Source organism: Dioscorea cayenensis, chromosome 20 (assembly GCF_009730915.1).
Source record: "Dioscorea cayenensis subsp. rotundata cultivar TDr96_F1 chromosome 20, TDr96_F1_v2_PseudoChromosome.rev07_lg8_w22 25.fasta, whole genome shotgun sequence".
In the NCBI taxonomy this organism is placed as follows: Eukaryota; Viridiplantae; Streptophyta; class Magnoliopsida; order Dioscoreales; family Dioscoreaceae; genus Dioscorea; species Dioscorea cayenensis.
The window spans coordinates 28,341,059-28,355,939 of NC_052490.1; the positions used below are offsets into that span (position 1 = coordinate 28,341,059).

Consider the following 14,881-nt stretch of genomic DNA (forward strand, 5'->3'; position numbering starts at 1 on the left):
CAAAAAAACTCATTTCTTAAACAGAGACCTCATTTTTTTAAACAAAACCCTCATTTCTTAAACGGAAAAACTCATTTCTTAAACAGAGACCTCATTTTTTTAAACGAAACCTCTTTTCTTAAACGAAAAACTCATTTCTTAAACGAAAAACTCAATTTTTTTAAACAAAAAACTCAATTTTTTAAACAAAAAAATCATTTTTTTAAATAGAAAACTCATTTTTTAAACAGGAAACTCATTTTTTAAACAGAACATCATACCTCATATTTTAAATAGAAGCTTCATTTTCAAATAGAAACTCATTGTACCCAAGGGCATTATAGTCAAACCCTATCACACTTGCCATAACTTCCCACGCAAGGGACAATTTCGTCCAAAAAATTCCAAATTAACTCTATCAATCACTATTAGATGTTTGGGGGGTTTAAAAAATCATTGTATTCAAAAGGAAGGGGTTTTTGAGGAGTGCAAAACTAACGGGGTGTTTTTGGCAATTTCCACAAATTTTTATCATTGCTTTTACGAGACTGTGAAGTAGTTTTAAATTGTGGGTTAAATGGTATTGGTTATATTAAATTTAATAACTTTTTTCTTAAGGCTTTTAGTTAAAAATATTTTGAACCTTAAAAACATATATTTTGTTTGGGAGGAATAGGGAATTTGGATGGCACTTTAATTTATAAATTATTTTTTTATAATATGGTAACAAATGCTAGAATAGTATTGAGAAGCGTTTTATTTATATTCATCTTTATAAAATTTTGCATAACATTTGCATATATGATAGTTTCACAAACCATATAAAAGAACATTTACCTTTACATTGAACCCATGCATTTATAGCGTTTACGAGGTCGGAGTTGTGATCATGTCCGGAGTGGTGCTGCTTGTAGCGTTTTAGGAGAAGCTTGTGTACGTCCCAGTGCTGCCGGGGTTGGCCAAGGCCTTTGCTGTGCGAATGGAGGAGAGATCGTGGCCGGAGTGGCGCTGTGATTAGGGCTGCCACGCAAGAGAGAATGAAATCCCCTCTCTGGATGACCACCCAATTATATATACATTAGTGTGGGAGATCTGTACTGACTCTACGGGTTTATATATAAAAGTAATTTGATTTTTCAATTGTAAATGGATTTTCAATTTTTATGTTATTTTATTTATTCAATTTTTTAATTTATTTTTTTCCTTTTTTATTTAAAAAAATCATTTTAAAAATATAATAAATATTTCATTTGTTGAAAATTTATATTGGTTAGAAGAAATATAGTAAGTTCAGAAAAAACCATATATTTAATAAGGATTTTTTCATACATAAATAAATTACAACATAATTGTTTTTTTCATTCATGGTAGAAAAGTTGAGTTGTGAGGGATTCACCCACTTGATTTATATTCTCAAGTAAGTTTGGAAGAGTTACTCAATTTAACTGAGATGTCATTCATATTTACTTAATTTAGTAATAAACTCAAAAATTATTATCATAATATTAAACAACTCCACTCCACTCATGGTTGTCATTATAGATGTGCATAATAGACAGTGGAGTGTTCAATGTCGTCATCCACAGTAACAGGAAGGTTGAGGTCGATCAGAGTTACTAAAGATGGGATTTTGGGAGATGAACTGGATCTGAGAGACTTCCTGGCATTGTTCTCCGATGAGTCAACTCCATGGATTTGATGATAGTTTTGGGTTGACCCTTTGCCTCTCTTTTTATGGCTAGCAGTAATTTTGACTTGTAAAAGAACAATGTATTAAGGAAAGTTTTTCTAAGTAAGTCATGTGAAGATGTTATTTCAGATGATATAAAAAAATTTATTCTATACTGACTAATGCATAGAATAATTTAGTGTTAGATTAGATTCTCAATATCTGTTGTTTGCATCAGTATTGTTTATATTCATGTCAAGATGTTCCTCTACTTTTTTGAGTATTGTTTGTAAGTATTTTTTTTTTGTCTCAATTCTCATATGTAGTGTATTTTTGACCTATAAAAAAAGAATGCATTAGTGAAAGGGTTTTTTGTAAAAAAAATTTAGTGTTAGATTAGTTCTACATTTGTAGTAAATTTTGTATTTTAAAGGTTTTCCTAGTCTGTTATGTTATGTTGATATGGCAAAGAAGGTTTAGTTGTAAGGTTTGTTGACATTTTTTTTTTGTATAGAAGTTTTTTTAACATGCATTTTTTTTAACACGCTAAACAAAAACATTAGCGGTTTGCTACACAAGCCAACATTTCTTATAACAGGGCGTTACAAACATAGTTTGACATTCTTAACTAGCAAAATTTGATGAAAATGTTGTTTTCATTAAAACTTTCTAATTAAGTAGAATTTTCATTGTCTTGGGAGTAGTTGAGCTGCTCAGAGTTCGAATTTAGTTTCAGTGGAATATATTTATGATATGGATAGTAGTCTTGTAATTGTAGCACAATTCTTAATAATCAATAATAATTGTTATGAAAGTAACATTTAGTAAATATTTTTTTTCAGCATTTAAATATTACTTCGAGTTTCTCAATAAGCTCCTTTGCATTTAAAGCGGAGACAATGATATGTCGTGCACTTGGGTTGATGAAACCTTCTTCTACAGCTTGGTCAATGAAAGAAACAATGAGTTGTAGTAGCCATCAATATTCAGTAATCCGAGCTAAAACAAAGAATAAGTTTGTCATGATTTGTTCATAATTTCCATTGTGTATGTGTACAATTGTTATTGAATTACTGGCTTGTTATGTATGCCTAATTGTGCCCAAGTAATCATTTCAAAAATTTCCTTAAGAGTGCCATAACCTCCTGCATAACAATTCCAATTAAGATTAATTAGTCTATGTATTTTTTTGGTTATTTATTTCAAGAAAATAAAAATATAATGACTTGTGAGAGGATTTGTGTTTTTGTGCATGATGAATGATAAAAGAATGATAACAAAATAAAACAATGTTAGTGGACATATAATAAATATGAGATGTAGGTTATGTACTAACCAGACATAGTAATAAAGGCATCAGAATTGTGAGTCATCTCTGCTTTTCTTTGGTGCATATTTGTAACTGGTTTTACTTCTCCTATAGACGACAGTGATCTGACAAATTCAAAAAACAATATATTACTGAATAGGCATTGGTATTTGTGGTTTGAGTTTTTTTTAATAGTTTGTCATAAAATTCAATAAATTTTTTTCATACCTCTTTATCCATTAGAGCTTTGGGAATGAAATTGAGTATATGGGGAAAAATTTTAATATCTTAAGTTTTTGTAAAACGAATGACCTTTCAATAATGTTTTTTTTTTTTAAATAAACCATACCCAAGAACAAGTCTTCCACCATCATAGATAGTTTGAGATATTAAGTCCATTAATCCAATATTGCCTCCTCCATATACTAAATTAATATTTTTCATCACCTGAAGGGATTTGCAAGGTTATTTCACATATTTGTAGTTGAGTATACACAAATGAGTAGGCTATATGATTATAAGAACAATAATAGAGAAAAAAACGATGGAAAGGAAGAGAGTGATGAAAAAAGCAATTAAAATTAAGTAAAAGGAAGAAGCCAAACCAATTCTTTGCCAAGATTAACGGCAGTATCTTGGTAACTCTTTTTCTTTCCTAGGTTATTACTGCAAAAAACACAAATTATCTTGAATTTGGATGTACTCATTCTCTTTCTTTTGTTTTGATTTACTAACACTGCAAATTGCATTAAATTATAATAAGGAAAGATAAATTCAAGCTGCAAGTATGATATGTTTTTTATTGCTATAAAAAAAAACTGGTTGACACTTGACAATTGAACAATAATAATAAGGAAGGATGAGCAAAAGAGGATCTTGGAACTGCAGAAAAATTAGGCTGATGATATGTATTTTTTGTTGGAGTGTTACCACGTCTGATCTAGGAGACTGATGATTGTGTTGGAAAATTACTCTATTTCTATCAGGTGTTATATATATATATATTGTTTGTTTTTGGGAAAGCCACTACTAAGAAATGCATATATGTGTGTGTATATATATATATATATATATATATATGGTTGCCTTGTGTTGTTCTTCTTTGGTTAATTTTTTAAATTATTTTTTTTTGTATGTTTAGTCAAAGATATTCATTATGTTTTGTAGGATTTTCTTAAAAAAATAGTAGATTTGTTTTAAATTCGTATAATTTTTAAGAAAAAAATGTAATTGAAAAAATTAAAATTATGATAAAATCCAACATAAGAGTAGATTTTATATACCAATCATGCCAATAGCTAGGAAACCCTAGAATTTTGGATCCCGATGATAAAAAAAATTGCACTCCAATTCTACCAGAAGCTAGCAAACCCTAAAATTTTGGATCTCGATGATGAATTTGTAGATCTCCACCCAATTGTCTTCTTGATTGGATGAGAGCAATGAACAACATATATTATGTTATAACATATAATGGGCAAAGACCAAGAAAGAGAGCTCAAATACCAAGAATGGATCTAGCTATTTCATACCATGCTTAATTAAATTAGGTTTGAATTAAATATCATACCCTTAAAAATATATGGGGATCCTCCCATTCAAAACCTATCAAAAACACCCACTTCGATTTTTTTTTTCATTTGTAGGGTAGAGGGTGTGGCATAGTTATAATGAGCTTTTATAAACAAATGTAAGAGAGAAATTATAAATATACTGGAATTAGAGAAAGGAGGGTGCTTTTGAGTTTTTTTCCAATGCTTTTTTCTTGCACGGCCTCATGAACAACCTTCATAAGGCCAGGTTTTTTTTTTAAATTTCATTAATTTTGAAATAACTCACTTGGTTTATATTATCAAGCAAGTCCAAAAGAGTTATATTTGAATTTGCAACTTGTGCTTTTGTTTAAATTTGTAACTTGCTGCTCGTCGGAGCTATAGTGAAGAAGAAGGCTGACAACAAAGACTTGACAAAGCTCAATGGAGAGCTAACAAAACTAACAAAGCTTGACAGGGAGCAAACAAAGCTCGACGGGAAGCTAATGAAGACTAGACGGAAAAGAATTCCGGCAAGACAAAACTCATCGGAGAGTTAACAAAGACGCGACGGAGATCGGTCGGCATCTGATACCATGATAGACAAAGTATGAATGAAGAAATGAATGTGTGTTCATTAGAGTGAAACCAACCCATATAAATACAAGAAAAATGAATACATGAGTAAGTGTATACATATAAGTATAGAGTATAAGTACAAGTAATATATTACTCTAACAAGTGATATCATATTTGGTCTGCTATGGTCAATTTTCGAGCAAAGGATGACATGTATTTCTATATTATAGTATTATTTTTATAATATTTTAAAGAAAATTATGTAAATTTTCTTAAAAGAATTCTTATATAAAATTAATATATATAAAATAAATATATATATAATAAATTATACTCAAAATAACTTTTAAATGATATATTTGATTTTAGGTTAGCACTCAAAATTGAAATCCTAATTCTGGAAGTTAAGGAGGGAAATAAAATATTCAGTATTTTATTGCATGGTTTAAATTTGATGTTACACCATCAATTTAACAAGAGAATCTCTTGTTTTTTTTTCTTTTTTCTTTTTTTGGGCTTTTTTTTTTAATCCATGTTTGCCTGATAAAAAAGAACAGTAATGTTAAGAGTGACCAAAAATAAAGAGTTGAGTACTAGATCATCCATAACAAATTTTATTTAATACAATAAAATATATTCAAAATATTTTTTTATATCCTTTTGTTCAAAATATTTCCTGAAAACAAAATTATAAAAACAATATATAATGCGGAAACACCTGTCATGCTTAAAGATATAGAAGAATTCAATGTAAATGTTCTTAATTCCTATTTAATGCATATTTTTAATAATTATATACATATTCTCGTTATTTTTCATATGTTAATTTAATATTTATATATTAGATTTTGACATATGTTGCTTTTATATACTGATTAAATAGGATTTATTATTATTATTATTATTATTATTATTATTATTATTATTATTATTATTATTATTATTATTAATCACATGTAATATCTCAAAAATTTACTATTAAGAAATAATTGTTATAAATTTAGAATAAACAAAATAGTTTTTTTTTTTGTATAATACCTAAATTGGTTCCTCTACTTTCTCTCTCTTCTCTTTTGGTCCCTTTACTCAGAAATGCTCCCAAGTAGTCCCTCTATTCTTGAAAATGGTTCTACTTAGTCTCTTCTACTCTAAAATAGGCTAATTATTGGCTATATTTTCAAGAGTAAAAGGACTAGAGTGGGGAGCATTTCTGACTAGAGGGATCAAAAGGGAAGAAAAAAAAATAGAGCGACAAATTCGGGTATTATACTTTTTTTTTTCCCATGATGGTATGGTAAGCTTAACTTTTCCAAATTTACTGTTTACTTTTCAATGTAAATATTTGTGTTTTGAAAGATCAATTAACAAAACATAACACCAGAACATCAACATAATCAATCTGATTTATAAAAAAATTAATTTATACTACAAAATGTATTAAGAATCCATTTTTATCTTTTGATTCAAACTATTTTCTTTAATATATATATATATATCTAAATACTATTATACAGAAACAAATGTCATCCTTCAGTCACAAATTACAGTATTACCCATCATAGACCAAGTATGACAGCATCCATGCAACATGCATGCTATTGTTGGTTTACCCCTCTACTTATATAAATTATGTTGCAATAATATTATCAACTCCGATTAAAAATATTGAAGAATTTGATAATGTTTAATTTAGTATCGATATGTATATATATACGAGACGTTGGAAGAAACTAATGTTATATTATTTGGAGGTAAGTTACTACTCTCCTTTGGACAATATAATTGATCCCAATTTAACACATATCATTGCTAATAATATGCATAATTCCCAATTAGATTCAACATGTAGGCCTTATAATTAATTAATAAATACTATAACTTATAAAAATTAAAAAAAAAGATTGATTTGATGTTAGTTATTCTCCAAAAATAAACTGGAAATTGACCATATCTATGAAAACCTTTTTCCATGTATATGCACTTGGTATCAATCTCAAAGTGATTTCTTAATTTTAAAAAAAATATCATGTAAGCAATCATCTCTACTTAGCTTTGTTAGATGTTATGAACTTTGATAAATGGAAGGATTTCGATTAGTTTTAACATTCAAGAATAAAGGAATTAAATTTATGGGTTTTTTTTATTGCAAACCCTGGTAAAAATCAGTAATTATTGATATATCTAATTTGTAAAAAATAAATATGGGCATATGCCTTGTAATAAGTTAGTTTTATTTTGTTATATACCTTTTTAGTAACGATCAAAAAAAAATTTATATAAAAACAGCTATCATTTATATCTTTAATTATTTTTTTATAAATTAAGGATTAATTGTTAGATTTGTAAGTTAACTTTTTAACCAGCAGACATACAAACTAATAAAAAGTGTTTTTACAGTATATAAACAAATATTATATTTTTTGAAGGCCTCTGGTCTTAGTCATTTTTTAAAATCAAATGAAAATTATAAAAAAAAAACTTACAAAAGAAAATTCCTCAGACCATAAAGAAAAGTAGTATTTGTTTCACTTTTTATGTAGGTTGCATTATTCCAACAACAAATCATTCAAGATGGTGCTGATTTTTTCAACTTTTTTATGATTTTTTCATCGAGGGAAAACACCAACCGGATCTTGTTGGTCATTTTATGTTGGTGGACAAAGGATTACACCTGTCCATGGCCCGGGCCGGTACGGGTTCGGCCGGCCTCGTCCATAATTATTAAATTTTAAGTTTATCTAAACCCGGCCCGGCCCCAAAATCTGGGCCTTAATTCTTGCCATAATCAACCCAAATTTAATGACCTCTACCCAAAGCCCTCCCATGTCCGCCTAAATAGGTTTTTAATCAAATAATATATAAGTTATAAAAAAAATTAACAATAATATTAATATGTGAATATGACCCAATATTATTCTTCAAAACACTTAAAAATTAAAATACCAAATGCAAATATTTATTCAATTACAACAACTAAAATTCAAATCATTATAATCAATGGTAATCAACAATAAATATATATTTTATAAGTATATAGAAAACTAATTAATAAATAATCAATGGTAATTCAAACCATTATATATATAAGTATCGACATACAAAATTAATTAATAAATATATTTTATAATTCTGGCCTAACCGGGCCAGGCTTTTAATAATAAAAACTAAACCCGACCTGTTTTTAAAATGGGCTTTTTTTGTTGTCCAAGGCCCGGACATCAGACCTTATATATTTGTCCAAGCCCTCATATTTTTCAGACTGGTCTTCAGGCTTGGGCAGATAGCCCGACCCTTGGACAGGTCTACTAAAGAGTAGTGATGATTGTGAAAAGACTTCTTATGCTGGTGGACTAAGGAGTAGTGATGATACTGCAAATGAGATAATCCAATAGATGCATCCAATAAGGCCCTAAATTCTACTATTTCAATCAAGATAATCGGACTTGATCCAGTTATTGATCCGACCAAACTCAAAGGTTAATGGTCGATGGGTGCAACCTGGTCGAAACCAAAGTTGAATTGGAATCAATAATAACTTATTAAAATATATATTATAATAAATAATAATAGTGATAATATATATTTTTAATAATTAAAAACAGAATTAGTTAAATATAATATTTAAAATTTTAATTTTATATAATTTATTTGATCATTTAAATGTCTAAAATATGATTAAATTTAATATTTAAAATATTATACTGATTTTCTAACTATTTAAAATATTAAAAAAATATTTAAAACATCATACATGATTCTATACCCCCTCATGCTTCTCTTGGGACTCAAAAGGTTTACAGATTTCCATCCTTCCGCCCCCCCTTTTCCCCCTCCCCTCTCTCTCTCTCTCTCTCTCTCTCTCGGTGTTTTTTCTCCTTCGGTTCGTCTCTCTTCCCTTAAACTTCTCCTTTACTTTTGAGACCTCTTATGGTTTTTTCTTTTCAGTTGAAAAAACTTTAACCCGTTCGATCTAGCCAGGTCAGTCGGTTTCCAATTAAATCGGTTGGGTCACTCAGCTTTTGACTCGGATATTTCAAATTCTTGCCAAAGGGTATGGTCTGGCCAGTCTTGTGGTAGGTTCTCGGATTCTCTAGTTGAACTGACTTGGCCGGTCCAGGTTTGACTACATTGATTTAAACTCCTACATTTTAAGTTAGTAATGACCGATAGGATGAAACCTACAATAGACTCAAACATTACATCATTGAATTTAGGGGAAAATACAAAAAAAGAAAAACCTTTCTTTGTTTTTTTACTTTTGCAAGATAAGGACATAAGTTTTTTTTCCCGATTATACAACATGTGGTTCCCAGATTCGTAAAAAGAAGAAAAAAACAGTAACCAAGTCATTAATGGTATTAACTCACATGGTTAAAAATAGTCATTTCATTTAAAAATCGATTTATATAACATAAAAAATATATTTTTTTAAGTTTATTAATCTCTCCCAATATCTCATTGAATAAAAAAAACTTAAATCCCAAAAATCAAACAAAATCATGTTGAAAAATTATGTTTTTTATGCCACTTGGTGGTTTTTTACATGAATGGATGATTGTGACACTGCCAAAAAAAAAAAAAGAAATTAACATTGTTGACAAGTTTTTCCTTTTTTACAAATTTGGAAAAACTACACATGTCATGCCCCAACCACGAGGCCTCGGGATGCAACAACCGCCGTGAGAACCTGAGGAAGGACACCTATGCCACTCAATCCCCGAGGCGCTGCAAGGTTGACCAAATCCTGGAATATATCTCACAATCCTGAACCAAAAACCACATGTGCAAATATACAAAGCATAGAATACAATGATAGCATAGAGGAAGCAACAACAACAAATCCTGATAATAGAGTTCAAGAAGCATACTGGTCACAATACAACAAGGTTTTCAAGACAAGAAATAGACAACATACAAGTTATGCAAATAGAGTGACTAATATACTAGTGGATCCATGCCCTAATAAAGTGTCAAATGTTTAAGAAACAACATACATAAGATTGGAATTAATAAAAAAATAGTCGGAAGGATGCTCGAGCACTCAGTCCCCGCCACAACACCTTTAATTGCTAGAGCCTAGAAGGGAGAGAGAGGGGATGAGTAACCTAGATCAATTAGTGAGCAGGTTAGCACAATTCAAAAAGAATATCAAACCAAGCAAAACAATCATTAACAATCAAGCTTCTAAATAAATACAATAACTTTGATTGAAAAAACAATTTGTATCAAATATATATATAAGTAAAAATCCAAAAATCATCAAAAAAATGACACATTTGCCTTAAATATGGGTTTTTACTTTTTTAAACCATCATCTACAAGAATAAAAATGAGTTTGTAAAAATATAAAAAAATGTGAAACCCGTCATAAACTCATTCTTTTCCAAATATCGGAAGGAACATAGCACCAAAAATTTAACATAATGATGAAGTCTCAAATAATAATATACTATGTCACAATAAGTCGATGAATGGTCTAGAAAACCCTCTAAACTATAGGTGTGTCCGCGGCTTAGTTCAGAGCCATCAAGGCCCTCATGTCTTTGACATTGACCCACTGGTTCCGTATGGTGACTTTGGAATCCCGATGTATCATCTAGTCAGGACTCTATGGGCTATTTGAGATGGATAACCAAAACTAGGTCCTCCATGCCACCTTTAAAAGGTCGGCCCGTTAGGACTCCCCTATCTGCAGATAGGGCGGGTTACAACCCCATCACCATCAACCACTCATCGGTGAAAAACAATAATTAATCACATCAATAAATGAATCAATCCATATCTAGGATGACGTTCACAAGCCAGGAATGAGAACCATTCCATATAATGAATATCACAAGCACTAAATGCATTTAAGTGCCATACTTCATTTCAAACTCGGTAAATCAATATATAATCCAAAGGTATGATAGTCAAATATCAACACTTTAGCTCATAACTCAATAATATTGAGATTCAACAAAACATAGTTTCAAAATAGTGAAACCACGAAAAAAGTGTAGTCAAAACCATGGACAGCCATACGTGATATTCCAAAAGAATTATGCAATATAAACCCCACTCACAACTTAGGTGAGAAAGCCTCAGGTGTGCTACTCCTCCATTGGCTCCTTGTCTCGCAACAAACCTTCACCACCTAACCGACCAAATTCACACACAACAACAAGAAGAAATTAAACAAAGAAAAACCAAGAATGAAACCCTTTAAGCACGCCATGCAAGCCTGATTCACTCCTAGGGTTAGCTCAACTCTAGGTTTCAAGGTCACCAATGAATTCCTAGAGGTTGGGACTTCACTCTAACCCAAAGAACCCAACAAATTTACCAAGTTCTACCGGTACTATAGTAACCCCGAAATCAAGGAAGAAGGTCCAAAGATTTCACTGGATTAAAGAAATACAAATCAATATAAACACTCCTCTCAAGTTCTACCAATAATAAACAAGAAGAAGAACAAGGATCAAGCTCCAAGTTAAACTCATAAACCAACTCTAGCTTTAACCATCCAAATAACAAAGAAGGAATGAGAGAATGAGAGCTTACCTTGAGCAAAGAATGGATTGATCTCTAAGCTCCACAATCAAGCCCAAGAAATCATCCAAACCCAACCTTTAAACTCTAAAAAATGGCAAAAGGTGAGCGGAGGAGAGGATGAGGGAGTTAGGGAAAAGAAAACCCAAGAAAAAGGCATTAAAATGGGCTTAAAAAGGCACTTTATGCATGTGAGCGACCTAGTGTGTTGGTCGCACACCAGGCTGCACAACCCCCAAACCATGGTGTGCAGCCTATGCACAACCCACACCCCTCTAAAACTCAGAAAACACACCCCAAAAATCTCAGCAAGAGGCATGGAACAAAATACAAGAAGAATTCGACTAAAACATTGAATTACATACAAGGAAAGATTAAAATACACCACTCTGCACAAGAAAGAAAATCGAAACACCACACTCTACCCCCCTTAAAGAAATTTCATCCTCAAAATTTCCAGCTTACCTTGCTCAAGGAAGAGATGAGGATGACTTAGCTTCAATGCCTCCTAGGGCTCCCACATCATTTCTTCTACAAAGTCGCTCCTCCAAAGCACCTTGACCATTGAGATCACTTTCCGATGAAGCATCTTCTCATGTCGATCTAAAATCTTTGCAGGTTACACTGTAAAGCTCAAGTCTTCTCACAACTCCATTGAAGAGGTCTCAAAGGTGTGCGACGGGCCGTCCATATACTTCTTTAACACTGAAATATATAATCCATTGTGAATCTTCTCCAACTCTGTCAACGGCTCCAAACAGTAGACAATCAGTCCAATTCTCTCAATAATGGGAAATGGTCCAATATAGCAGGGATTCGACTTCCCTCTGCTACAGAATCGAATCACCCCTTTCCAAGGAGAAATCTTCAAGAATTCATGGTCACCGACTTTGTACTCCAAATCTCTCCTCTACATATCGGAATAGCTCTTTTGCCTATCTTGGGCGTTCTTCAACCTATCTTGAATTAACTTCACCTTTTCCACTGTCTCATCGATCAATTCCACACTTTGCAATTTCCTCTCACCCACCTCATTCCAACAAAGATGGGTTTTACACTTTCACCCATACATCGCTTCATACAATGCCATGCCAATGCTAGCCTGAAAGTTGTTGTTGTAGGCAAACTCAACAAGTGGCAAATGTTTAACCCAACTCCTATGAAAATCATGGACACAAGCTCTCAACATGTCCTCAAGAGTCTGAATTGTCCTCTAGTACAAACCATCTATCTAAGGGTGGTAAGTTGAGCTGAACTTCAATGTAGTACCAAGGGCTTCCTGAAATCTTGGCCAAAACTATGAAGTGAATCTCGGATCATGATCTAAAACAATCGAAACTGGCACTCCATGAAGCCTGACTATCTTATCCATGTATAGCTTTGCCAACTTCTCTAAAGAACACTTGGTGTGCATAGGTAGAAAATAAGTTGAGTTAGTCAAATGGTCGATGATCACACACACACTACATCCAAAACTTGAGGGGAACGCGGCAAACTCACCACAAAATCCATGGTCATAGGTTCCCACTTCCAATTCAGGTTGATCTCATCTTGCAGTCTCTTCCTAATTCGTTCTCTTAGTTTATTATTAATTTTAACATGAATGATATTGAGTGCACACTGGCTAGTCTCCTTAACAAGCTAGTGAGTACTCAATCTCAAATGAAGACTAAAGGGAAGGACGTTGTTGCTTTAACTATCTCTACTTTTAGGCCCTCAAAGCCGAAGAAGAAAAAGATGGCCAAGAAGCAGAATGCTTTGGCTCTCAAAGGTGTGGGAGGAGTGGGTAAGACTGAAGGTAAGGCTCCTGTGGTTCCTGCGAGTGAGAGCTCCAAGCAAGTGGGCAAGTGTTTCCATTGTGGTGAGGCTGGTCATTGGAAGTAGGATTGTCCATGACTCAGAGCAGATGACGCTATAGGTATGGAATGATTTGTTTTGAAAGCAAATTATTCAATTTTTATATTTTCTACTTCTTGGATTCTTGATTCAGGAGCTAGTGCTCATGTTTGTATTATGAATCAGAATCTGGAAAGAAGATGGAAGCTAGGTAAACGAGATGTGATGTTCAACGTGGGAAGCGGACAGAGTGTCGCAGTAACTCACATAGGATCTACTTCTATTCTTTTATATTCTGGACATGTTTTAGTTTTATAGGATTGTTTAGTATTACCAAATGGGTTAAAGAACATTGTTTCTATTTCTGTTTAGGCTGAAAAGAATATATCTTTAAATTTGGTGAAACTAATTGTGATATTTATTTTGGAAGTAAATTAGTTGGCAATGCCTCTTTTGTAAATGGATTATATTATCTAAATGTTCAGAATAAATGTGTTGTGACATGGTAGGCATGAGATAAATCAAAAACTTGTATGGTATTTGAAATTAGGTCATGCTGGAGAACAAAGGATTCATAAGTTGGAGAAAAATGGCCTCATAGGTCCATTGGGATTGAATCCCTATCCGACATGTGAGTCTTGTCTTTTTAGCAAGATGACCAAATCTCCTTTCATTGGACATCCTGAGAGGGCATCACAAGTTTTAGATTTAGTGCACACCAATGTTTGTGGGCCAATCAATGAGATGGCTCGTGATGGTTTCCACTATTTCATAAATTTTACAGATGACCATTCTAGGTTTGGTTATGTATACTTAATGAAGAACAAGTCAGAGGCACTTGACATGTTTAGAAAGTATAAGGCTTTAGTGGAAAAATCAAACTGGTCATCATATAAAGATAGTGTGATCGGATCGTGGTGGTGAGTATATGAATACCGAGTTTGATGAGTTTGACTTGTTCTTAAAAGAACAAGGGATATTTTCACAATTAACACCACTAGCGACTCCTCAACTGAATGGGGGTGGCTGAGCATAGGAATCGAACCTTGTTGGACATGATTCATTCTATGCATAGTTACATACATTTGCTTATTTCTTTGTGGAGTCATGCGCTTCTCATGGAAGGAGCTTTGGATAGCTATAAAGTGTATGCTGAAGTATTTTAGGACTAAAGATATGCTTCTAATATATAGCAATGGAGAGTTAAGTGTGGATGGTTACATAGATTCGGACTTTCAGTTTGATTTTGATGACCAGAAATCCACATAAGGGTTTCTATTCCCTCTTAATGGTGAAGCAGTGAGGTAAAGTAGTTGTAAGTTACTACTGCAGATTCCACTACTAAGACTGAATATGTGGTTGCATCGAAGGTTGTTTGGATTAAGAAGTTCTTGATAGAACATCTGGTGGTTCCAAATGTGGAAGCGCTCGTTATCACTTTATTGT

The 14,881-nt window shown here is 32.2% G+C and overlaps 1 pseudogene; it reads right to left on the bottom strand.

Annotated features, from left to right (window-relative positions):
* Window positions 1-2,486: 2,486 nt before the first annotated feature.
* On the bottom strand, window positions 2,487-3,652 carry LOC120251391 (annotated as a pseudogene).
* Window positions 3,653-14,881: the final 11,229 nt, after the last annotated feature.